Genomic DNA, 18,101 nt, shown 5'->3' with positions numbered 1-18,101 from the left:
CACTGATGATGTTCTAAGATTGATACATTTGTTGGCTTCTTGGCTGGAATGGGTTCTGAGAGAGTGTTCGTTGGAGAGGGTGAGAAATGGAAGGAGTCAGTTTGGTACAGACGAGAAAATACACAGAGCAGGGGGGACTGTGTGAAGATTTACTACTCCAAAGAGGGGAAATATCTGATTCAGCTATAAAAGACTAGTCAAGGGACTTTCCTGGCGGTCCAGTGGTTAGGACTCCCCTTCCAATGCAGAGGGTGCGGGTTCGATCCTTGGATGGGGAGCTAAGATCCCACATGCCTTGTGGCCCAAAAACCCAAAACAGAAGCATATTGTAACAAATTCAATAAAGACTTTAAAAATGGTCCACATCAAAAAAAATCTTAAAGAAAAAAAGAAGACCAGTCGAATCTTTAACCAAATTGTCATATCATTTCCCAATAATAATTCACAAAAATATGATCCTCTCTGAAAACTTTCACTTATGGAGAATCTGATCTTAGATTTTCTTTTATAACGTGTGTGTGTGCACATGCGTGTGTTCATGTGTGTGTTACAGAAATACAAAGTATGAAATAAATAAAGTAGTGTGATTTGCATCAATGCACGTAGATGCACACACTCACTCTCATGATATGTGAGGGCACTGCAGGCTGTTTGTAAAAGGTAGCCTCTTCGAACCATGTTGATTTTATTCCAGCACCTACCACCTGCTCCAGAAAATAGACGGAACGTGTCCATCTCAATGCAAGGCGAACAGTCCTTAAAGAAGGCTGTGTAACAGCGCTCTTAAGTGTTAACCCAGAGATAATCATTTATTGGTTGGCAGAAATGGTAGTGAGATCTATTTTGAGATAAAATTTCCCAGGAAGCAGTAACCTAAGTTTTAATTTTTTTTCACTGGCTAATGACGGAGAAATAGGAAACTTTTTTTTTCTCTCGTTTCCTACCACTTTGTAGCCGCCTGAATCAATACTAATGCAGGATATGGGTGAGAGTCCATGTACCTTTGCCCTTCACATCAGCAATCCTACAAGAACAAGTAAAACCAAACTAATGCCATCAATACCAACGTGAATATGCTGAAAAAATGTTTAAAGAAAGGAGGCTGGGGCTAAACATGTCCCTTCTCCAACACTCTTCTTAGAGGTCAGCCAAGAAGTCTCCAGAACCCAATTCCCACCCCTTCGTCCACGAGCGCAGGGAGGCTCCAGAGAGAACACGGAGCCTTCCAGCCCGGGGTCCAGCAGCGAACCTGCACTCAACCCTCCTGCTCCATCTGGAAACGGAAGGTCTCAGAAGAGGGTTGGGTGTCACCGGGACACCAGCCACAAGTGGCAGGAAAATTACCACCTTCATACCGTTAACAAGGCCAGCTTGCACAGTGCATCTGAGAGGTAGCCAAGAAGGGGCTTTTCTTCCCAGGACTCAAACAAGGCATCGTCACAGACTTCAAAACAGGTAGGAAAACCCATTCAGGTGACGGAGGGACCCATGTGGTCAAGAGCTGTCTCTTCTGTCCCTCAGCTGATGGCCTCCAAAATCCTTGATAACAGAACCAAGAAGCAGAAGGAGGTAGCTTCCTCTGGACCCAAATGCTTTCCAATCGTGTCCTTGAAGGACAAATGTGGATTTTCAAAGATTTCATGAAAAATTTATTGGATAAATCAAGTTAAGTCAGTTGTATTGGTTTTTATTACATCTTATGAAAACAAAAGAAAACAAATCATTTTAATTGAGGAACCAGGGACTGAACTAGATTTATATTGTTAAGAGTTTCTAGAAATGTTGTTTTCACCCTATATATTTTAATGAGGGTTGATATTGAAATTAAATGATGAGTTACAGTTGAACTCCAGCTTAGCACCGATGAACCCACTTTTATTCTGTTGCAAATTAATGTGCTTTATATTATAATGAGAAAGGTTAATAATAGTATACCTGTCATTTTGTCACTTAAAAAACTTGTCTACTGTGTGCCAGACACCTTCTGAAGCTGAAGGTAAGAGAGAAGTGAGCTCTCTGAAGATCACAGCCTAACGGAAGGGGCAAGTGTAAAAAACATAAATGTGCTTGAACAAAGAATGGAAAATACACTGTGAAAACTAACTCATGACATTTTGTCATTTCAGCTAAGATCTCAGGTCGCCAACCAAATATTGTATACATCTTCAACAGTTTTTTCAACTAGGGAGCAGGACATGTAAGTTACTGGAAATGCAACTTTATCTATGACCAGTACCCTGATAACACCCACATCTGTGTTGCCAAGATGTCTTTTCTGAACCATAGATCCATTTACACAATAACCTATCAGACGTTTCCACTTACAGCCCCACAGACGCATGGATCTGGATTTCAAACACCAAACTGACACCCATCCTCCCTTCCCCTCCCCCCTCTCCCTCCCCTACGTCAAATCTGAGCTTTCCTGTGCGGTCCTTACACTGTTGAAATGGTACCTCCATCCCCCCAATCAGCGTCTTTCTGTTTCCTCCGCACTGAATTAGACGATAAATCATCTTTCTTGAAGCATCTCGTTTAAAATTCCTCTGCAATCTCCTTAGTACAGGTTCTCATCGCTTTTCACCCAACAGTCTGCTGACTGGTCCTTCTGCCTCTATCACCCCAATCTGTCATCAGTCACATACACACACCCACGCAAAGATGTACACGGTGGCCAGAATGATCTTTCTAGAGCATCATTTATTCCTGTTTCCACCACTGTTTAAAACCCTCAGTGGCTCTTGCCACCTACAGGCTAAATTCTAAATTCCTGTAAGTGACCTCCAAGACCTTACAAATACCTGGATCACTTTCCATGCCCTGCAGCTGGACGAGTTCTTCAATCCTTTGGGGGATGACTTTACTTCATAATTATCTCTATGACGGCTTCACCGTATGTTACTGCAGGGATCTGTTTATGTGCCTGCCTCTTACCTTAGGTGAGGAACTCTCCAGAGCAAGGGGGCTATAGCTTACTTACCTGTGGTTCCCTGGGTCTGGCACACTCCTTGGGACACAGAATCCCCATATATTCAATCAAGATTTGTTGAATAAATGAATGAGAAACATATAAGGTAGGAAACTGTTTCAAAACCATCCTCTGATTTGGTCTTCACAACAGCTCTTGAGACAAGTTATCATAATTTTGAGGATCTCTGGTTGAACAAGAATCTACTGCTCTGACGCCCTACTCTTCACAAAAGTCCCAAAGCAAATAACGAGGGGAAACTCCAATTTGTTCCAACAATGGTCAGTGGCTTTTTTAAGAAAAACATTTTTCTTATTAAGGCATAATTTACATAACCTAAAACTCACTAGTTTTTGTGTATAATTTTTCAAGTTCTGACAGATGCATCTGGTCATGTAACCACCACGTCTGCCAAGATATAGAGCAGCTCCATCAGCCCCATGGCTTTTGTAGTCCCCCAGCCACTGGTGACCACTGACCTATTTTCTGTCTTTAGAGTTTGATCCTTCCCAGAATATCATCCATGTCATCATATAGGCTGGAGCATCTGAGTCTGGCTTCTGTCACTCAGCATCATACATGTGAGAGTTGGCATGTTACTCTGTGGATCAGTACAGTGTACTTTTCATTGCTGACTAATATTCCAACCAGGGGCTGCAGTTTATTGATCTATTCACCAGCTGAAAGACATGTGGGTTTTCTTCCCAGTTTGGGGCAATTACAAATAAAGGTACTATGAACATTTGCTTAGAGATTTTTGTGTGAATATAAGTTTTCATTTCACTTGAGTAAATATCCAATAGTAAGAATTCTGGGTTGAATAAGTAATTCTGGGTTGAATAAGAAGTTCCTTCCCTCCTTCCTTCCTTCCCTACCTCCTTCCTTCCTTCTTTCCTTCCCTCCTTCCTTCTTTCCTTCCCTCCTTCCTTCCTTCCTTCCTTTTCGCCATTCTAAGAGATGTATACTGGTAATCTCATGTTTTAAATTTTCATTTTCCTAATGACTAACAAGACCAAGTACAGTATATTTTCATGTGTTTATTTGCCATCTGTATATCTTCTTTGGTGAAGTGTCTGCTCAAAGTTGTTGCCCATTTTAAAAACTGAGATGTACGTTTTCTTAATATTGAGTTTTGAGGGTTCTTCATATATTCTGGATACAAGTCCTTTCTCAGATATGTGATTTGCAAATATTGTCTTCCAATTTGTGGCTTCACTTTTTACTGTCTTACTGGATTTTGAGAAGTTCTTAATTTTGATGAAGTCCAATTAATCAATTTTCTTTCCTTATGAATCATGCTTTTGGTGTCATATTTAAGAAATCTTCTCCTTTGTCCAACTCAAGGCCACAAAGATCCTATTTTTTAAAAGAGTTTTATGGTTTTAACCTTTACATTTAGGTCTATGACCCATTTTGAGTTAATTTTTCTATATGGTACAAGGTAAGGATTGACGTCCTTATTTTTAATATGAATTTTAAGATGGAATGAATTTTAAAATTGATTTAAATACAGATTTTAAATATGGAACCCGATTATTTACGTCTCCACAAAGTTGCTTTTGCATCTCTGTTGAAAATTAACTGACCATGTACGTGTGGATCTAGTTCTGGACTCTCTTATTCTCCCCCACTAATGTATATGTCTCTCTTTTCACCAGTAGCAAACTGGCTTGATTACAGTGGCTTTATACTGTTTTGACCACCTCCTATTCACCTGTTGGTGAGAGAGGGATCCCCTGCCCTCAACAGAACGAGATGGCTGAACACATGACATACAACACTAAGCAGATCAGACTGGCAGAGATTCTTAGTCACAAATACTCCTGACCCTGGGAATGAGGATGCTGCATGCCCTGCGGGGCCACAGGAGGTCAAAAACTGAGCACGGCTGTAGGGAGGCAGGCTCTGTAACATCAAGAGGGTAGGGTACCCCCTGCTGATCACAGGAGGATGCGATGGGCTTGTTTGAATAATTCTTCAATCTACTTAACATTTCAGCTCCGTAAACAACTATACAGAGTGTGCGCCTTGGAAGCAAATGAGCCCTAAAGCAGAGGCGTGAGCAGGAGGAGATGGTGGCCGCATTCTTCCATGTGTCCACTTTGTTTCTCCATGGCCTCCCTGCCTGAAATGTCACGCATGCTCACCTCGATATTTCATTTCTACCTTCCTGGGTTAATTTTCTCCTTAGTGATTATTACCACTGGAATATTATAAAGCTTATTTATATGTCTCCCACATTACAGGATATCAGCTCCCCAAGGGTTAGGATTTAGGTTGGTGCTGTTTTTAAGCTACTGTATCCCAAGCATCTAGAACAATGCCTAACACACATGGGTGACTAAGAAATGTTTGTTTGTTGGATGGATGAAAGGACTTGAGCTGTCTTTCCGTGACTCTGACATCCTTGGGGGTGGGGAAGGGGATGTCTCCTCCCTCTGTGGATTGAAATAAAGTGTCCGTCGTGATTTCATGGAATTTGTGTATGAGGCCTTGGATGACTCAGCTACCTGGAGTAAGTTTCCGACTGAGGAGTCTTACCATGATCCAGTTCCACGATTCCCAACCAATCACAGCATCCTTATAATAATACCCCTTAGTTTCATCCGAGTAGAAACAAAAAGCCTACTTTTCCCAGAAGCACATTCATGGACTTCAGGCAGCCTATCATTTTAAAATAAGTGTTAAGCAACATTGTATATCAACCAGACTTCAATTTAAAATTTTTTTTTAAATAATAGATAAATTAAGTGTTAAGGCCATAAAAAAGTAGACGTAATCTAGGAAATAAATTTAGTCCCTCTGACTTTAAAACATAAATAAAAATACCAGTTCTATGAGAATTGTATATTATCGAGTATAAAGTTTACTGGTGTAGTTACTAAAACATAATAAATTTGAAAATTACATCATTATGGAGAATGTTTACTGCTTTGACTCAAAGCCAAGAAAAAATAATATTTCCAAGAGTAAAATAAATGCCAGTTACTGTTAACAAGAAGGTCTATCTATAACTGAAGCACAGAGAGAAAACACTGAATACATTGTATTTTGTTGACAAAAAAGGTACGTTGATTATTCAGTTTTATGAGATGCCTGTTGTTGCATTTCACTAGCCTACAGATTCAAAATTTTAAGTATAAACTAGTGACTTGGCCGTTTTAAATGGAACACGTGTTTTGGTTTGCTTTGTTTTCAGAGTCTTTGTGGTGAAACGGTGAGCTCACCTGCATCCAAGTGAATAGAAAGGGTAAATGATCTTATAGAGACATCATCAGAGGCTTCCCATCCTGGCTGGATTTTAAGCTTACAGTTATCTAAAGGAGAGTTCTTAAATAATAATATAAGTTTTGCATGACTTAATTGTTTGGATAGAGGGAAATGTCACATTCCCAAGTTCATTGCCAACATGTCAGAAGATCACATGGAGATAACACACGGCAGGTATGACTGACATGTCATGTATGTGACACATCCACACAGATATAAAGAATTAAGTCTTCAAATCGATTATGAAGACTCTGCATCTCACTCTGTCAACTTCTCGATGCCACCTGTGCTTACCAACACCCCCCGTGAGACGTCCAGCTCATCTGCTCCCACGGCCACTCTTTTTATTTCATGAAATCACAAGTCCACTGAGAAACAGTGACTCATCCAGGGCAGAAAGTCAGAAGATTTTCAGACTTAGACAAGAGCCTCTGATTCAATGACAGCTCTAATACAGCAAGCATCTGCCTTTCTTTTAAGTAAAATATTCATTTAGTATACCTTCAATAAACTCAAACAAATGACATAAACTTTAATCTCATCACAAAGTATTTTACATTAATAAGTATTCATTGTATCCAAGGTACTTAGAAATAATAAAGAAATAAAGAGATGGTAACATTTCCCAAGCATTAATTGCTCCCTGAATAACTGTTAAAGCTGCCATATTTCTAGCTTTGGAGAATCTCAAGTATATTTTATATACAGATGCTTTTTAATGTTTGTAAAAGTCCCAAAATTACCGAATTGAACTAAATCAAGCTTTTTATCAGCCTTGAAATGTTTGACATCCTGAGGCTCCAAGCTTGACCTTAAAGAAATGCAGTTGCTATTTTCATCTTTTTGTTGAAATTAGAAAATCTTAAAAATGTCAAAACAACATAGTAAAGCACATGAAAAGATGCTCAACATTGCTAATTATTAGAGAAATGCAAATCAAAACTACAGTGAGGTATCACCTCACACTGGTCAGAATGGCCATCATCAACAAGTCTGCAAATAATAAATGCTGGAGAGGGTGTGGAGAAAAGGGAACCCTCTTACACTGTTGGTGGGAATGTAAATGGCGCAGCCACTATGGAGAACACTACGGAGGTTCCTTATGAAACTAAAAATAGAGCTACCATATGACCCAGCAATCCCACTCCAGGGCATATATCTGGAGAAAGCCATAATTTGAAAAGATACACACACCCCAATGTTCACTGCAGCACTATTCACTATAGCCAAGACATGGAAGGAACCTATATGTCCATCATCAATGGATAAAGAAGATGAGGTACAGATATACAATGGAATATTACTCAGACTTTAAAAAGAATGAAATAATGCCATTTGCAGCAACATGGATGGACCTAGAGATGATCACACTAAGTGAAGTAAGCCAGACAAAGACAAATATCATATGATATCATTTATATGTGGGATCTAAAGAAACGATACAAATGAACTCATTTACAAAACAGAAACAGACTCACAGCCTTCGAAAACAAACTTACGGTTACCAAAGGGCAAAGAGGTGGGGAGAGGGATAAATTAGGAGTTTGGGATAAACATATACACAATACTATATATAGATAATCAGTAAGGACCTACTGTACAGCACAGGGAACTCTACTCAGTATCCTGTAATAACCTGTATGGGAAAAGAATCTGTAAAAGAAAGGATATATGTATATGGACAACTGAATCACTTTGCTGTACACCTGAAAAAAAAGGCAATATAGTATGTACTTTAAATTTAACATTGGTTTTATTCAACCAAATGCTCGAGAACTCAAATGATTTAGCTGTATGATAGCAAGGAGCAAAACTTCTTATATGTCCAATTTCTAACATCTTTTTCAGAAACACAGCCAGACTCTACAACAGAAGTAGGAATTCTCTAGCCCCAAAGCTATTGTTTTTATACTATTGCTTCTCTCTATTCTAACTCTCAAAACTAATTAGAAACATGAAGGGTAGCATTTCCAGTCCTAAAAAAAGTCACCTACAGACACAGCCTATTAGAATACCTTAGTGACATGAAGAAGCAATAGAGTAGCAGCAGTTACACTGGTGTGGCCACACACAAAAAAACTGCCTAACTTTATGGCTGATTTTGCTTGATTAGTTTTTTATGCATCACAGGTGTGTGTCCGTTTTTGTTTTTGTTTCTTTTGTTGTGAAAATTAAGGTTCTTTTTGGAGAAGATTCTGAATAAGTCTGAAAAACCAAAATGCAAGTAGATAATGTAGGTTTTGGAGGACTTCAAAATGCAGATGCTAACAGCCTGAATTGCCATCTATCGATAACGTTCAGTCACCTTCATTTCAGAGTAAGACATAGACTAAGTGTATGTCTCAACACCAAGCCATAAAACTGACAAATAGCTTCTCGTAAAGGTAGTATTATACCATATATTTTGGAACTCAGCTTACCCTTAATTTATAGGTGTTTTTATCTGTCATTCTTCCATGAATTATGACAGTATCAAGAAGTACTGCCATCTATTTGGGGGGAACAGAAGAGAAATGTAGAAATAAATGGAATGTTTTTCTTATTGTCCTCTACTATAACCAATTAATGAGGAAAACCATCTTTAACTTTTTCTGGATGTTATACATCAAGGCAAGATCTTGACTTTAAATTTGACATGTATTTGGTGAAATTCTCTGATAGACTCTAGGCAACGATGCAGAAATGTTGCTTTTAGCCCACAGAGTAAATGCTACAATCTTAAGAGCTGTTCAATATCTCACAGTAAACTGACTCTTTCCAAGGATATTTCCATTTAAATTTGATAAGAGGAACTTGCCTGAGTATGTTTATATCCCCAGAGTCAATTCTAATCTTAGAGTTCATAAGATGATAGAGGTGTATGCATTTCATGATAGATCAGCACTTTCATAGTTGTTACTGTGGATAGCTACATAGTTTCATCCTTTGGGTTTCTGCCTCAACATCCCTTCCTCCAGGAAGTCTCCCATCCCAGGCCAGACTAGAACCTATTATGCATATTTCCACTGATCTTTTTACATCCTCAATACCAGCTCTGCTAGTGGTGTTCACTCCTCCGTCCGCCTCCACCTTCCACCAGTGGACTGCAAGGCCTGTGAGGGCAGGCACACAGCAGGCGTTTAATAAATAGTTATTGCATAAATTCATATGTGACAGGACTGTGGGATTGTAAATAACCTGAATTACTTGAAACTAATTTTCTTTGTGGCTGTTGTAGAATCTACTCTATGGAGAAACATTTTCAAAATTAACAATGCAAGATATCGTAATTATCATTGTTACGATTTAAATATGACATTCAAATTTCTCAGTTAAGGAAATAAACACAGAATAATATTTTTGGAAGAGTACATATAAAAATAAACATGAGATTGCAATGAAAATATCCTCCTGATTCTGCAAAACTAAAAAGAAGGAAATCTGTGTGCCGTCTCCTGATTCCTGTGGTTTATATGTCAAGGGTGCTTTGGTTTTTATTATCACCCTTTCGGAAACTACCCATCAACCCGTACTCCACTGCGTTGCTTCTTAACGTGGTTTTGGGGTCTTCAAGAACGATCACCCATTTAAAAATTAGAGATTGTAAACGAAGTAACAATGCAAGGTAATGAAAGAAAAGCTTTTGAAACCATATTTATCAACATGCAATATTTAAAACATTTGTCTACAAATATAACATTTTATAGTAATATCTTTAATATTATCTATATACTCAGATCCTGCAATGGGGATCTTAGAAAATGTTTAAGTGTCCCTAAACATGAATGTAAGAGAGAAATTATATCAGCAACTTCTTTGCCAACCTTCTACATCCCTGAAATGTATTTTTAATGCATGAAATCAAGAGGATTGTTCTAAATCCAAATTTCTGTTTACGGAAAGAAATGTGTTTTATGTATGAATCCACATACCTAATCCCTAAATATACACCAGTTCTGTAAGTCTGAAGAATAACTCAACCGTGTCATAAAGTTAATACTTTCGGGAATGGCAGGACTATTCCCGGCCCAGCTGTGCTACCTCCACAATGCCCTTGAATGGTCCTTGCATCATACCGGGCCTCTGACAACACACAGTTAGAGCTTTATGTTGTCCGCCTAGCCTTTTGAGGTTAAGATTACTCCCGCACCACAGAGATTTGCCTTAGAGTTTTTATGGTAAATAATTTACACTAGAAATGCTGCATCATGAAATTGAGGGTAGGGAAATTGTTATTTAAGCAAACACAGTCGATCCCAAATCATCTGATATTTCCTGGATCTTACAGCAGGCTCGGTGGACATGGGGTGTGGAGCAGAGGGGCCCAAGGCTATTCACTGGAGGCGTCTCTCCTCTGAACCTAGTTATTAATGAGGCCCACCCCGCTCCCAGCTGTTTCCTCCTCTCCCCTCCTCGCTACTTCTAAGGCCAGCTTTGTCTTTCATATTTTCACTCCTGACATCCCCAAATCCAAATGGAAATCCAAGTTTCCTTTTGCAAAGGAAATCAACACCAGGTAACTTTACCTGATATATCATTTTTAAAGAGAAATAAAAGCCTTCAGGTGAACATGTCTTTCTCCTAATTCCTCATGAATTGAAAAGAAGGGAAATGGTAACAACCATAGAGTAAGATGTTCAGAGTCCACCCAGAGCAGGGGGGGTCGGGCTCAGCAGAGAGAGGACGGACGTCCCTGCCCTGGAGCTGCTCTCACGGACTGGAAGGTGAGGATCCATGGAAAAGCGGTCCTCAAACAAGGGAGTCATCTGATTTTACCCTTTCATTTCCTTTTCTGCCGCTACTAATTCACTTATTCACTCTTCCAACAATTTGGGGGCAGGATTCTATCCATGGACCACTGTAGTAGATGCTCAGGTCACAAAAGTAACACACGACAAACCCTCCGCTCAATCTGATCATAGGCTAATGGGAGAACAGACAGAATCAGGGATTATAGCTCAGCATGAAAAGTTCCATGCCCGATGCTTAGAGTCTGGAGAGCTGGAAGGCCCTGACCCAGGCATTCCCCACGGCACACGTGACCCTGCCATGTCCGCATTGCTCACTCTTACGGGGAAAGATATTCTGGGAGGCCAATATCCTCACCAAGTGAAGTTACTAAGTCACTGCCAACCACGAATACTTCACCTGGAGCTCACCTAGCACAGCTTCCAAATTTGTGTATCCTATTCTTACCTAGTCCTCACAATCTAATCAACCAAAGCCCGATTTCGCCATAAAGTTTTCCCCAGTAACCTTAGGAGGCTGCGTGATGCCCGTGGAGCAAGGACACCTCGATTTGAAATCCTGCTGCTAGTTGAGTGACCTAAGGGAAGACACTTTCTGCCTCAGGTCCTCACCCCCGATCAGGAGGGTGGTGGTGAGAGCCAGTCAGGATTAAAGTGAGATCGTGTGAGCAAAGTGCTGGTTGACTTTACAACAACAAATGTTAGTTTCTTCTTTTCCTTACCTTTTCATCCTTTGTCTCTTGCCTCTAAAATTCTATAATATAGAAAGCGTGATAAATAGTGAAGAATATAGTGATTATATATTCCTCTGTGCTGAGGGGCAGGGCGTGGAGGACAAGCTTTCAGGGAGAAGAGGAAATGGGATTCCCAGCCCCGGAGAAGGGGTGAGTTCCTGGTAGGGAAGTTACTGAGGGAGAGAAAAAAGTACTGGCAGAGGGCGAGTGTCACTACGACCCTGTCACTGACACCACCTTGCAGCTAGAGCCGTCTCACCATTGCCCCGGATCTCAACCACACAGCACAGAACAAACCCCCCAATAACAGAATTAGTAAGAAACTGAGATAAAGGGGTCACAGAGAATTATTTGGTATCATGTAAGTTTTGCACATTTCATAATTTCCAAGTTTAACCCACATGACTGTGTATAACTTGGTCTGGGTTATTTCTGCCCCCTTGTCGCTGTGATTTTGTGTGATTTTAGGCAAGAAATATGACTCCTCTAATAATAGTAGAAACATTAACAACAACAGTAATAATAGTTTATAGTCATGGAGCACTTGCTATGGGGCAGGCACTGTGCCAAGTGCATGGCCTGTATTAACTCAACCCTCACAGCAGCGCTGTGAGACAGTGACCACCATTACCTTCATTTTACAGTCAAAGAAACTCAGGCACAGAGATGAGTAACTTACCTACAGTCACCTGAGATCCTAAATTCACTCATATATTGGATAGTATAAAAATTCTCATGAAAAATGTTTCTACCATAAAATGAGAGACTCTTGGAAAAATGATGATAAAGTATATGTCACTCTACGACTATCACTCCAAGTGAATCAAGATACCAACCAGCCCTGGCCTACGAGACTTTCACCCTGATGGGGTTTCTCTTCCCCATGGTGCTCCCATCCCAATTCGCCCCCTTGCCCTGGGCAGTAAAAACTAATTGTATTCATCATTCCAGGAACATTGACTCATCAGCATCAGGTTACCAGAGTTCCCTTTCAGCCGTGCTCTCCACCCAGGCCTGGGCTCTGGAAAGCAGAGCATCTAGGGATGGGCTCACTGCGCGCCCACCCCACCATCATCGGGGTGGGGTGCCGACCCGCCAGGCCCACGCCTGGCCCTGAGTCTTCTTGTCACCTGCTGAGGTTTCAGACGCTGGGTCTGGACATTGGAACCCTAGTGTTTTGAGGACAGGAAGGCAGTAGAATAAAGTACCATCAAGGCCTAGAATAACCTCTTGGTCAGTGGCTCCTGGGCCGAGTCTCCTGTGCTCTCAGGATGAGAAAAGTTGGAACTCTAGGTGCCCCTCCCCCTACAGGGGGGAGAAAACTGCTGATTTGAGGGGTCTGACCCTCAGGGAGAAACAGATCTAATGATGAGTCCAGCAATTGAATGAAGCAAAGAAAAGACACAATTCTTTATAAGGACAAATCTCCAAACAATAGAAAACCATGGACTGAATACCAGAAACTCATTTAAACCCTTTGAAACTGCACTACTCCAAAGTCTTAGGAAGTGCAGTGGAGAAAATAATCCTAAACAGATGATAAATAAGGGGTTTCACAGAGAGGAGGAAAGAGCAGGAAAGATCCCAGCTCAGACCAGCGGTGGCTCCGGGCCACTCACTCACCCTCTGAGCCCACCTTTCCTCCCTGTCCTCAATGCCACCCTCCCCCCACCTCCTCCAGCCTCAGCCTCATCCCCGCCTCAACCCCAAGTGCAGACTGGGCACTGCATTTATACAAAAGAAAGGCAACTCCCTGGAGAAGAGAGACCGTAAGAAGGCACAGCCCTACGTGGAGGAATAAGATGAGTCCCGGTCTCCAGCCGGATCCAGCCTGGAAGAGGGTGGCCACTCATCTCAGGCCCTGCCTGCATAGCCCGACCCACCCTAAGTGGAATGGGCTGGTGTGGAGTGCCCTCCTCAAAGGATATTGAGCCAATTTGTAACAAGAAAAAAGGAGTCATTAATCGGAAGAGGGATACAGTGCCCCTACAGATACTAGGTGCTCTATACATAGTAGCTACTATCACCGCAAATCTTCCCTTCATAGTTTTGAGCTCAAAAGTTTCTTTCAATCAACAGCCTGCTTCAGCACAGCCCCAGCATCCAGATTGGGCCTGCAATTCCACCAAGAGTGCCACAGGTCCGCCACTGAGGCTAACAGACTACTTCTATGGGCTCTGCAGTGACATAATTGAAGCCGGGTTTACATTGATTGAAACAGTATAGTTTTGACAGAATGAAAATATTTTAGTAAGCGGCACAACACATGTTTGAGGAAAATTCACAGAGGTGCCCCTGCCCCATGGATTACCTCACTTACCTGTGAAAGCACCGTTTTGGAAGTGAAGGGGGAGGGGTGGTAGGGCCCCCTTCTGCACAACAGCATCTTTAACAAACGCGCCAGCTGGTCAAGCACTAACTGGGCTGGTGTGAAACAGCGTTCACTATTGCCAGTGACTATTCACAGGGCTCTGGGGGGAAAGAACTTTCAATGGCTCAATGTTTATAAATGCTACTGCTGTCCCCCAAACACACGTCTCAGATTACTGAGGGATGCTGGGAGCTTTTGCCAGAACTTGGGTGAGGGTATATGAGTTTTAAACGGGAGAGGAGTCGTTAGGGAAACCAAATTAAACTCATATAAAGGAGCGCTTGGTGGTTCGGAGTCTGAAGACCACTTGAGTAAGATGGGGAACCCGGACCTGTCTGGATTCCTTCATTTTAATTTGACAAAGTCTCACAGACAGAGAAAGCATTCAGAAGGCACAACACAGCCGGCCAGGCACTTTGTGTCTTTTTATTTGAAGTTTTGCTACTTTACCTCTACAGCTGCCAAAAAAAAAAAAAAAAAAAGGCTAAACTTCAAATGTGGGATATCAAAATAGCGGAGTTTGTGTTTACAACTCGGATGGTGTAATCGAAACTCCAAATGCTGGAGAAACAATAACACGAGTGAGGCGAAGTCAGCCAGAAATGAAAAGTCAGTGTTTCCATTACCACGCAGACAGGGTTTTTCAAGAGTTTATATAACTTGATCGTTAAAAAATGCTCCAGGCTGAAAACCTGGTTTGTGTCAATCTTGGACTAAACTAGTTTGCAAAACTCAAGTTTGTTTGCTCTGCTTTTTTATCCCTTTTCAAGAATGTATTGCTTTGAAACACTGCACATGAAGCTGAACCAAAAAAGTATGGAGACCTTGTGAGCCAATGGTGTTGCAGCATCACCCGTTTTTTAGAAGAAACTGCTGCTTTCTCTATGTAGGCTCACCTTCAAGGTGACTATGGCACTCAAATCCCTTTTCTAACTCATTCTTTTGTGTCTCCCTTCTCTGCGGTGACTTCAAAGATATTGGAACTTCACATTGGAACGTTCGCTTTTGTGGAAATAAATTTCAAATTGGAATTTAACTTGTTAGGAATAAAGTTTACTGTTGTGATTTTCATTATGTTGGCTCGGGTGGAACAGAATAGAGCTTTTATATGGGGACGTCAAAAAGGAAGGAAGGGGGCTTCTCTGGTGGCGCAGTGGTTGAGAGTCCGCCTGCCGATGCGGGGGACACGGGTTCGTGCCCCGGTCCGGGAAGATCCCACATGCCGCGGAGCGGTTGGGCCCGTGAGCCATGGCCGCTGAGCCTGCGCGTCTGGAGCCTGTGCTCCGCAACGGGAGAGGCCACAGCAGTGAGAGGCCTGCGTACCGAAAAAAAAAAAGGAAGGAAGGCAGTACAATAGACTTGTACGTGTTCAAGACACATCACCGTGAAGAGGGCAGTGGAGATCAGCTGTGCATGAATAAAATGATCTAGGGAAGCACAGTGTCTGGAAGCCCACATATTTGGCTGGGAGGTTAGGAAAGGCGGGCCTAGCTCTCCAAGACTGGGTTGCAAGAAATGCCCAGGAAGAGGCATGTCAAGAGGCCAGATCTGACTGGTCTCTATCCTTCACCACCAAGAAAGACAGACTTCATCTTCCATCCAAAGGGTCTAAGTAATTTGGATTCTTGCCTGGGAAGGAGCAGATAACTCAAGAATGAGCTTCTGTGTGTGTGCATATGTGGTGTGATTTGTGTGTGTGTGTGTGTGTGGTGTGTGTCTGCATGTGTGTGGTGTGTGCATATGTGGGGTGTGTGGTATGTGTGTGGTGTTTGCATATGTGGTGTGTGTGTGCGTGTGTATACATGTGGGGTGTGTGTGTGTGTGTGTACTTTAAGTTTGTATGTCTTTCTGTCCGTCTCTGCCTATGCCTTATAGGAGAGACTCCACAGTACATTCGTTTGTAAATGCGGAAAATGGACTTAACATTTCACATTACATTTCTTACTTTCACCTTTATAGAATTATTGAAAATGTTATTTTGAATAAAAATAGAAAGACATAGACTGTGGATTGGAAGAAACGATGTGCTCACACCCTAATTTAAGCCCCCTCCAGCACAGTCCTTTCCACAGCATCACTCAGCACCTAAAAGTATCTGCAGACACAGGCAAGCTGTAGTTTATAAGCTCAAATTTGAAAAATCTGATGAGTTGTAATATATCCTGTGATGAAATACTTTCAGTGATAAAGAGAGCTCATTATTCATGAAATAGCCTTTTTTTAAAACAAAAGACAATATTTTATTTTCTACATTGCAGTAGTATGAATTCTTACTCAAGAGAAAGTAAATAAAATTTTGACATCAAAACATTATTATATATATAACATTATATAGTTGGTTATGGAGTCTCATCTGGTATACCTACCTATTTATTTTTCTTCAAATTCAGCTTTCATTTTTGGGAAGGTGGCAAGCTTCCAGACAACACTTACGGTTAAAAATCCTTCCTTCTGGCCCTAGGAATGCCTGATTAAGAACTACCCAAAGGAGTTTTGATTAAGAAGCAATACAAACTATCATTGCTAACATTTCTACTAAGTCCAAAGAGACTTGAATCCGGCCAAATGTAATAAATCCTTTTTATCATTATAATAATATAACGAAAGTACCATTATTTAAACATTTTATTTTATCGAGTTTTTAATAATGATATGACTTTTATCAAGCATTAAAACCACATCTTAACAATGGGATATTATTCAGCCATGAAAAGGAATGAAGTCCTAACTCAGGCTACAACATGGATGAAACTTGCAAACATTATACTGAGTGAAAGAAGCTGGATACAAAAGGTCACGTATCACTTAATTCTGTTTGGATGAAATGTCCAGAGCAGGTATAACTACTAGAGGCAGAAAGTAAATTAGTGGTTGCCTAGGGATGCATGGAGAGGGAAAGAAGAATAACTTCATGGGTGCAGGGTTTCTTTCTGGGGTGATGAAAGGGTTTTGGAATTAGATAGTGGTGATGGTTGCACAACCCAAAAACCACTGAACTGTGTTCCTTAAATGGGGGAACTTTATGGTATATGAATTCTATCTCAATTAAAAAAATAATAACCATATCTTAAATCATCAGATCTTAAATCAAGAATCATTTTGATAGGCACTATTATCCAAGGAACTCAGCACTCAATAAAATGGCCAGAATGAATGCTCACTTTAGTTCTGTAAAGTTTAGCTCTCTAAAAGTTACACGGTGAGGGATAGTGAATAATTTATGACTACAGATTTTACTAAAGAATCTCTCACTACATTTATGTTAATACTATTTGATCCATGAAGAATTTTGATCTGGCTTTTATTTTACAGGGAATGGTTGGTTTGCTTCACTTCACTTGTGCTAGCACTTATGAAAGATCAGGAAATTTCAAACCTACAAATGGGTTCCTCAGCGAAAAACTGACCATTTGAAAACTATTATTTTAGTCTATTTCAAATATTCACTTAAAACATGTGGATTGTATTCCATCTACTTGAAATGCTTCTGTTTCTTTCAAACGACAACCACACAGCCTACAAAAATGGAAGTAGAATTTATCCAATGGTAGGTTAATTCTGGAAAGATGATCCTACCTAGATAAAGCATATACGTGTCGACGTTTTCAGATCAAAACCTCAAAATATAATGTGTATAAGGTATATTTCCTTATTCATTTCCTTATGAATAGCAAAAAAATCTCCCAGTTTGAAAAAGAAACTATCGTGTCATTCACATTTTTCCCATAAAGATGCACGAAATCTTACATTATTCTTTACAATAAGCCTGAAGTCACTGTCGTATTTATTTGACGTTTGTACTCGTATTTATCTTATTAGATATTGTACATCTCATCTCACCAGCCATAGTGGCAGCACCAGGGTCTGTACGTAAATTTTGATTTTTTTTTAGACCACACCCAAGCATAATGTCTTACATACAGATCACAGTCTAATATCTAATATATGTTGAAGATGCATGAATTAAGCTGTTCACATTACCCCATTGTCTAGGTATATAAATTTCTTTGAATGTATTTATAGTGTATTAG

At 40.6% G+C, this 18,101-nt stretch overlaps 1 protein-coding gene across 4 annotated transcripts in view; it reads right to left on the bottom strand.

Annotated features, from left to right (window-relative positions):
- The window catches only part of PIEZO2 (piezo type mechanosensitive ion channel component 2), a gene marked incomplete at its 5' end in the record, with an annotated part of 334,873 nt that overhangs the window by 194,928 nt on the left and 121,844 nt on the right, over nucleotides 1-18,101 (bottom strand). The window lies entirely within an intron of this gene.

The sequence above is a fragment of the Grampus griseus genome (genome assembly GCF_964374135.1).
Source record: "Grampus griseus genome assembly, chromosome: 12".
NCBI lineage: Eukaryota > Metazoa > Chordata > Mammalia > Artiodactyla > Delphinidae > Grampus > Grampus griseus.
The sequence above is the reverse complement of the archived record's forward strand: the minus strand, read 5'-3'. Positions and strand labels throughout refer to the sequence as shown.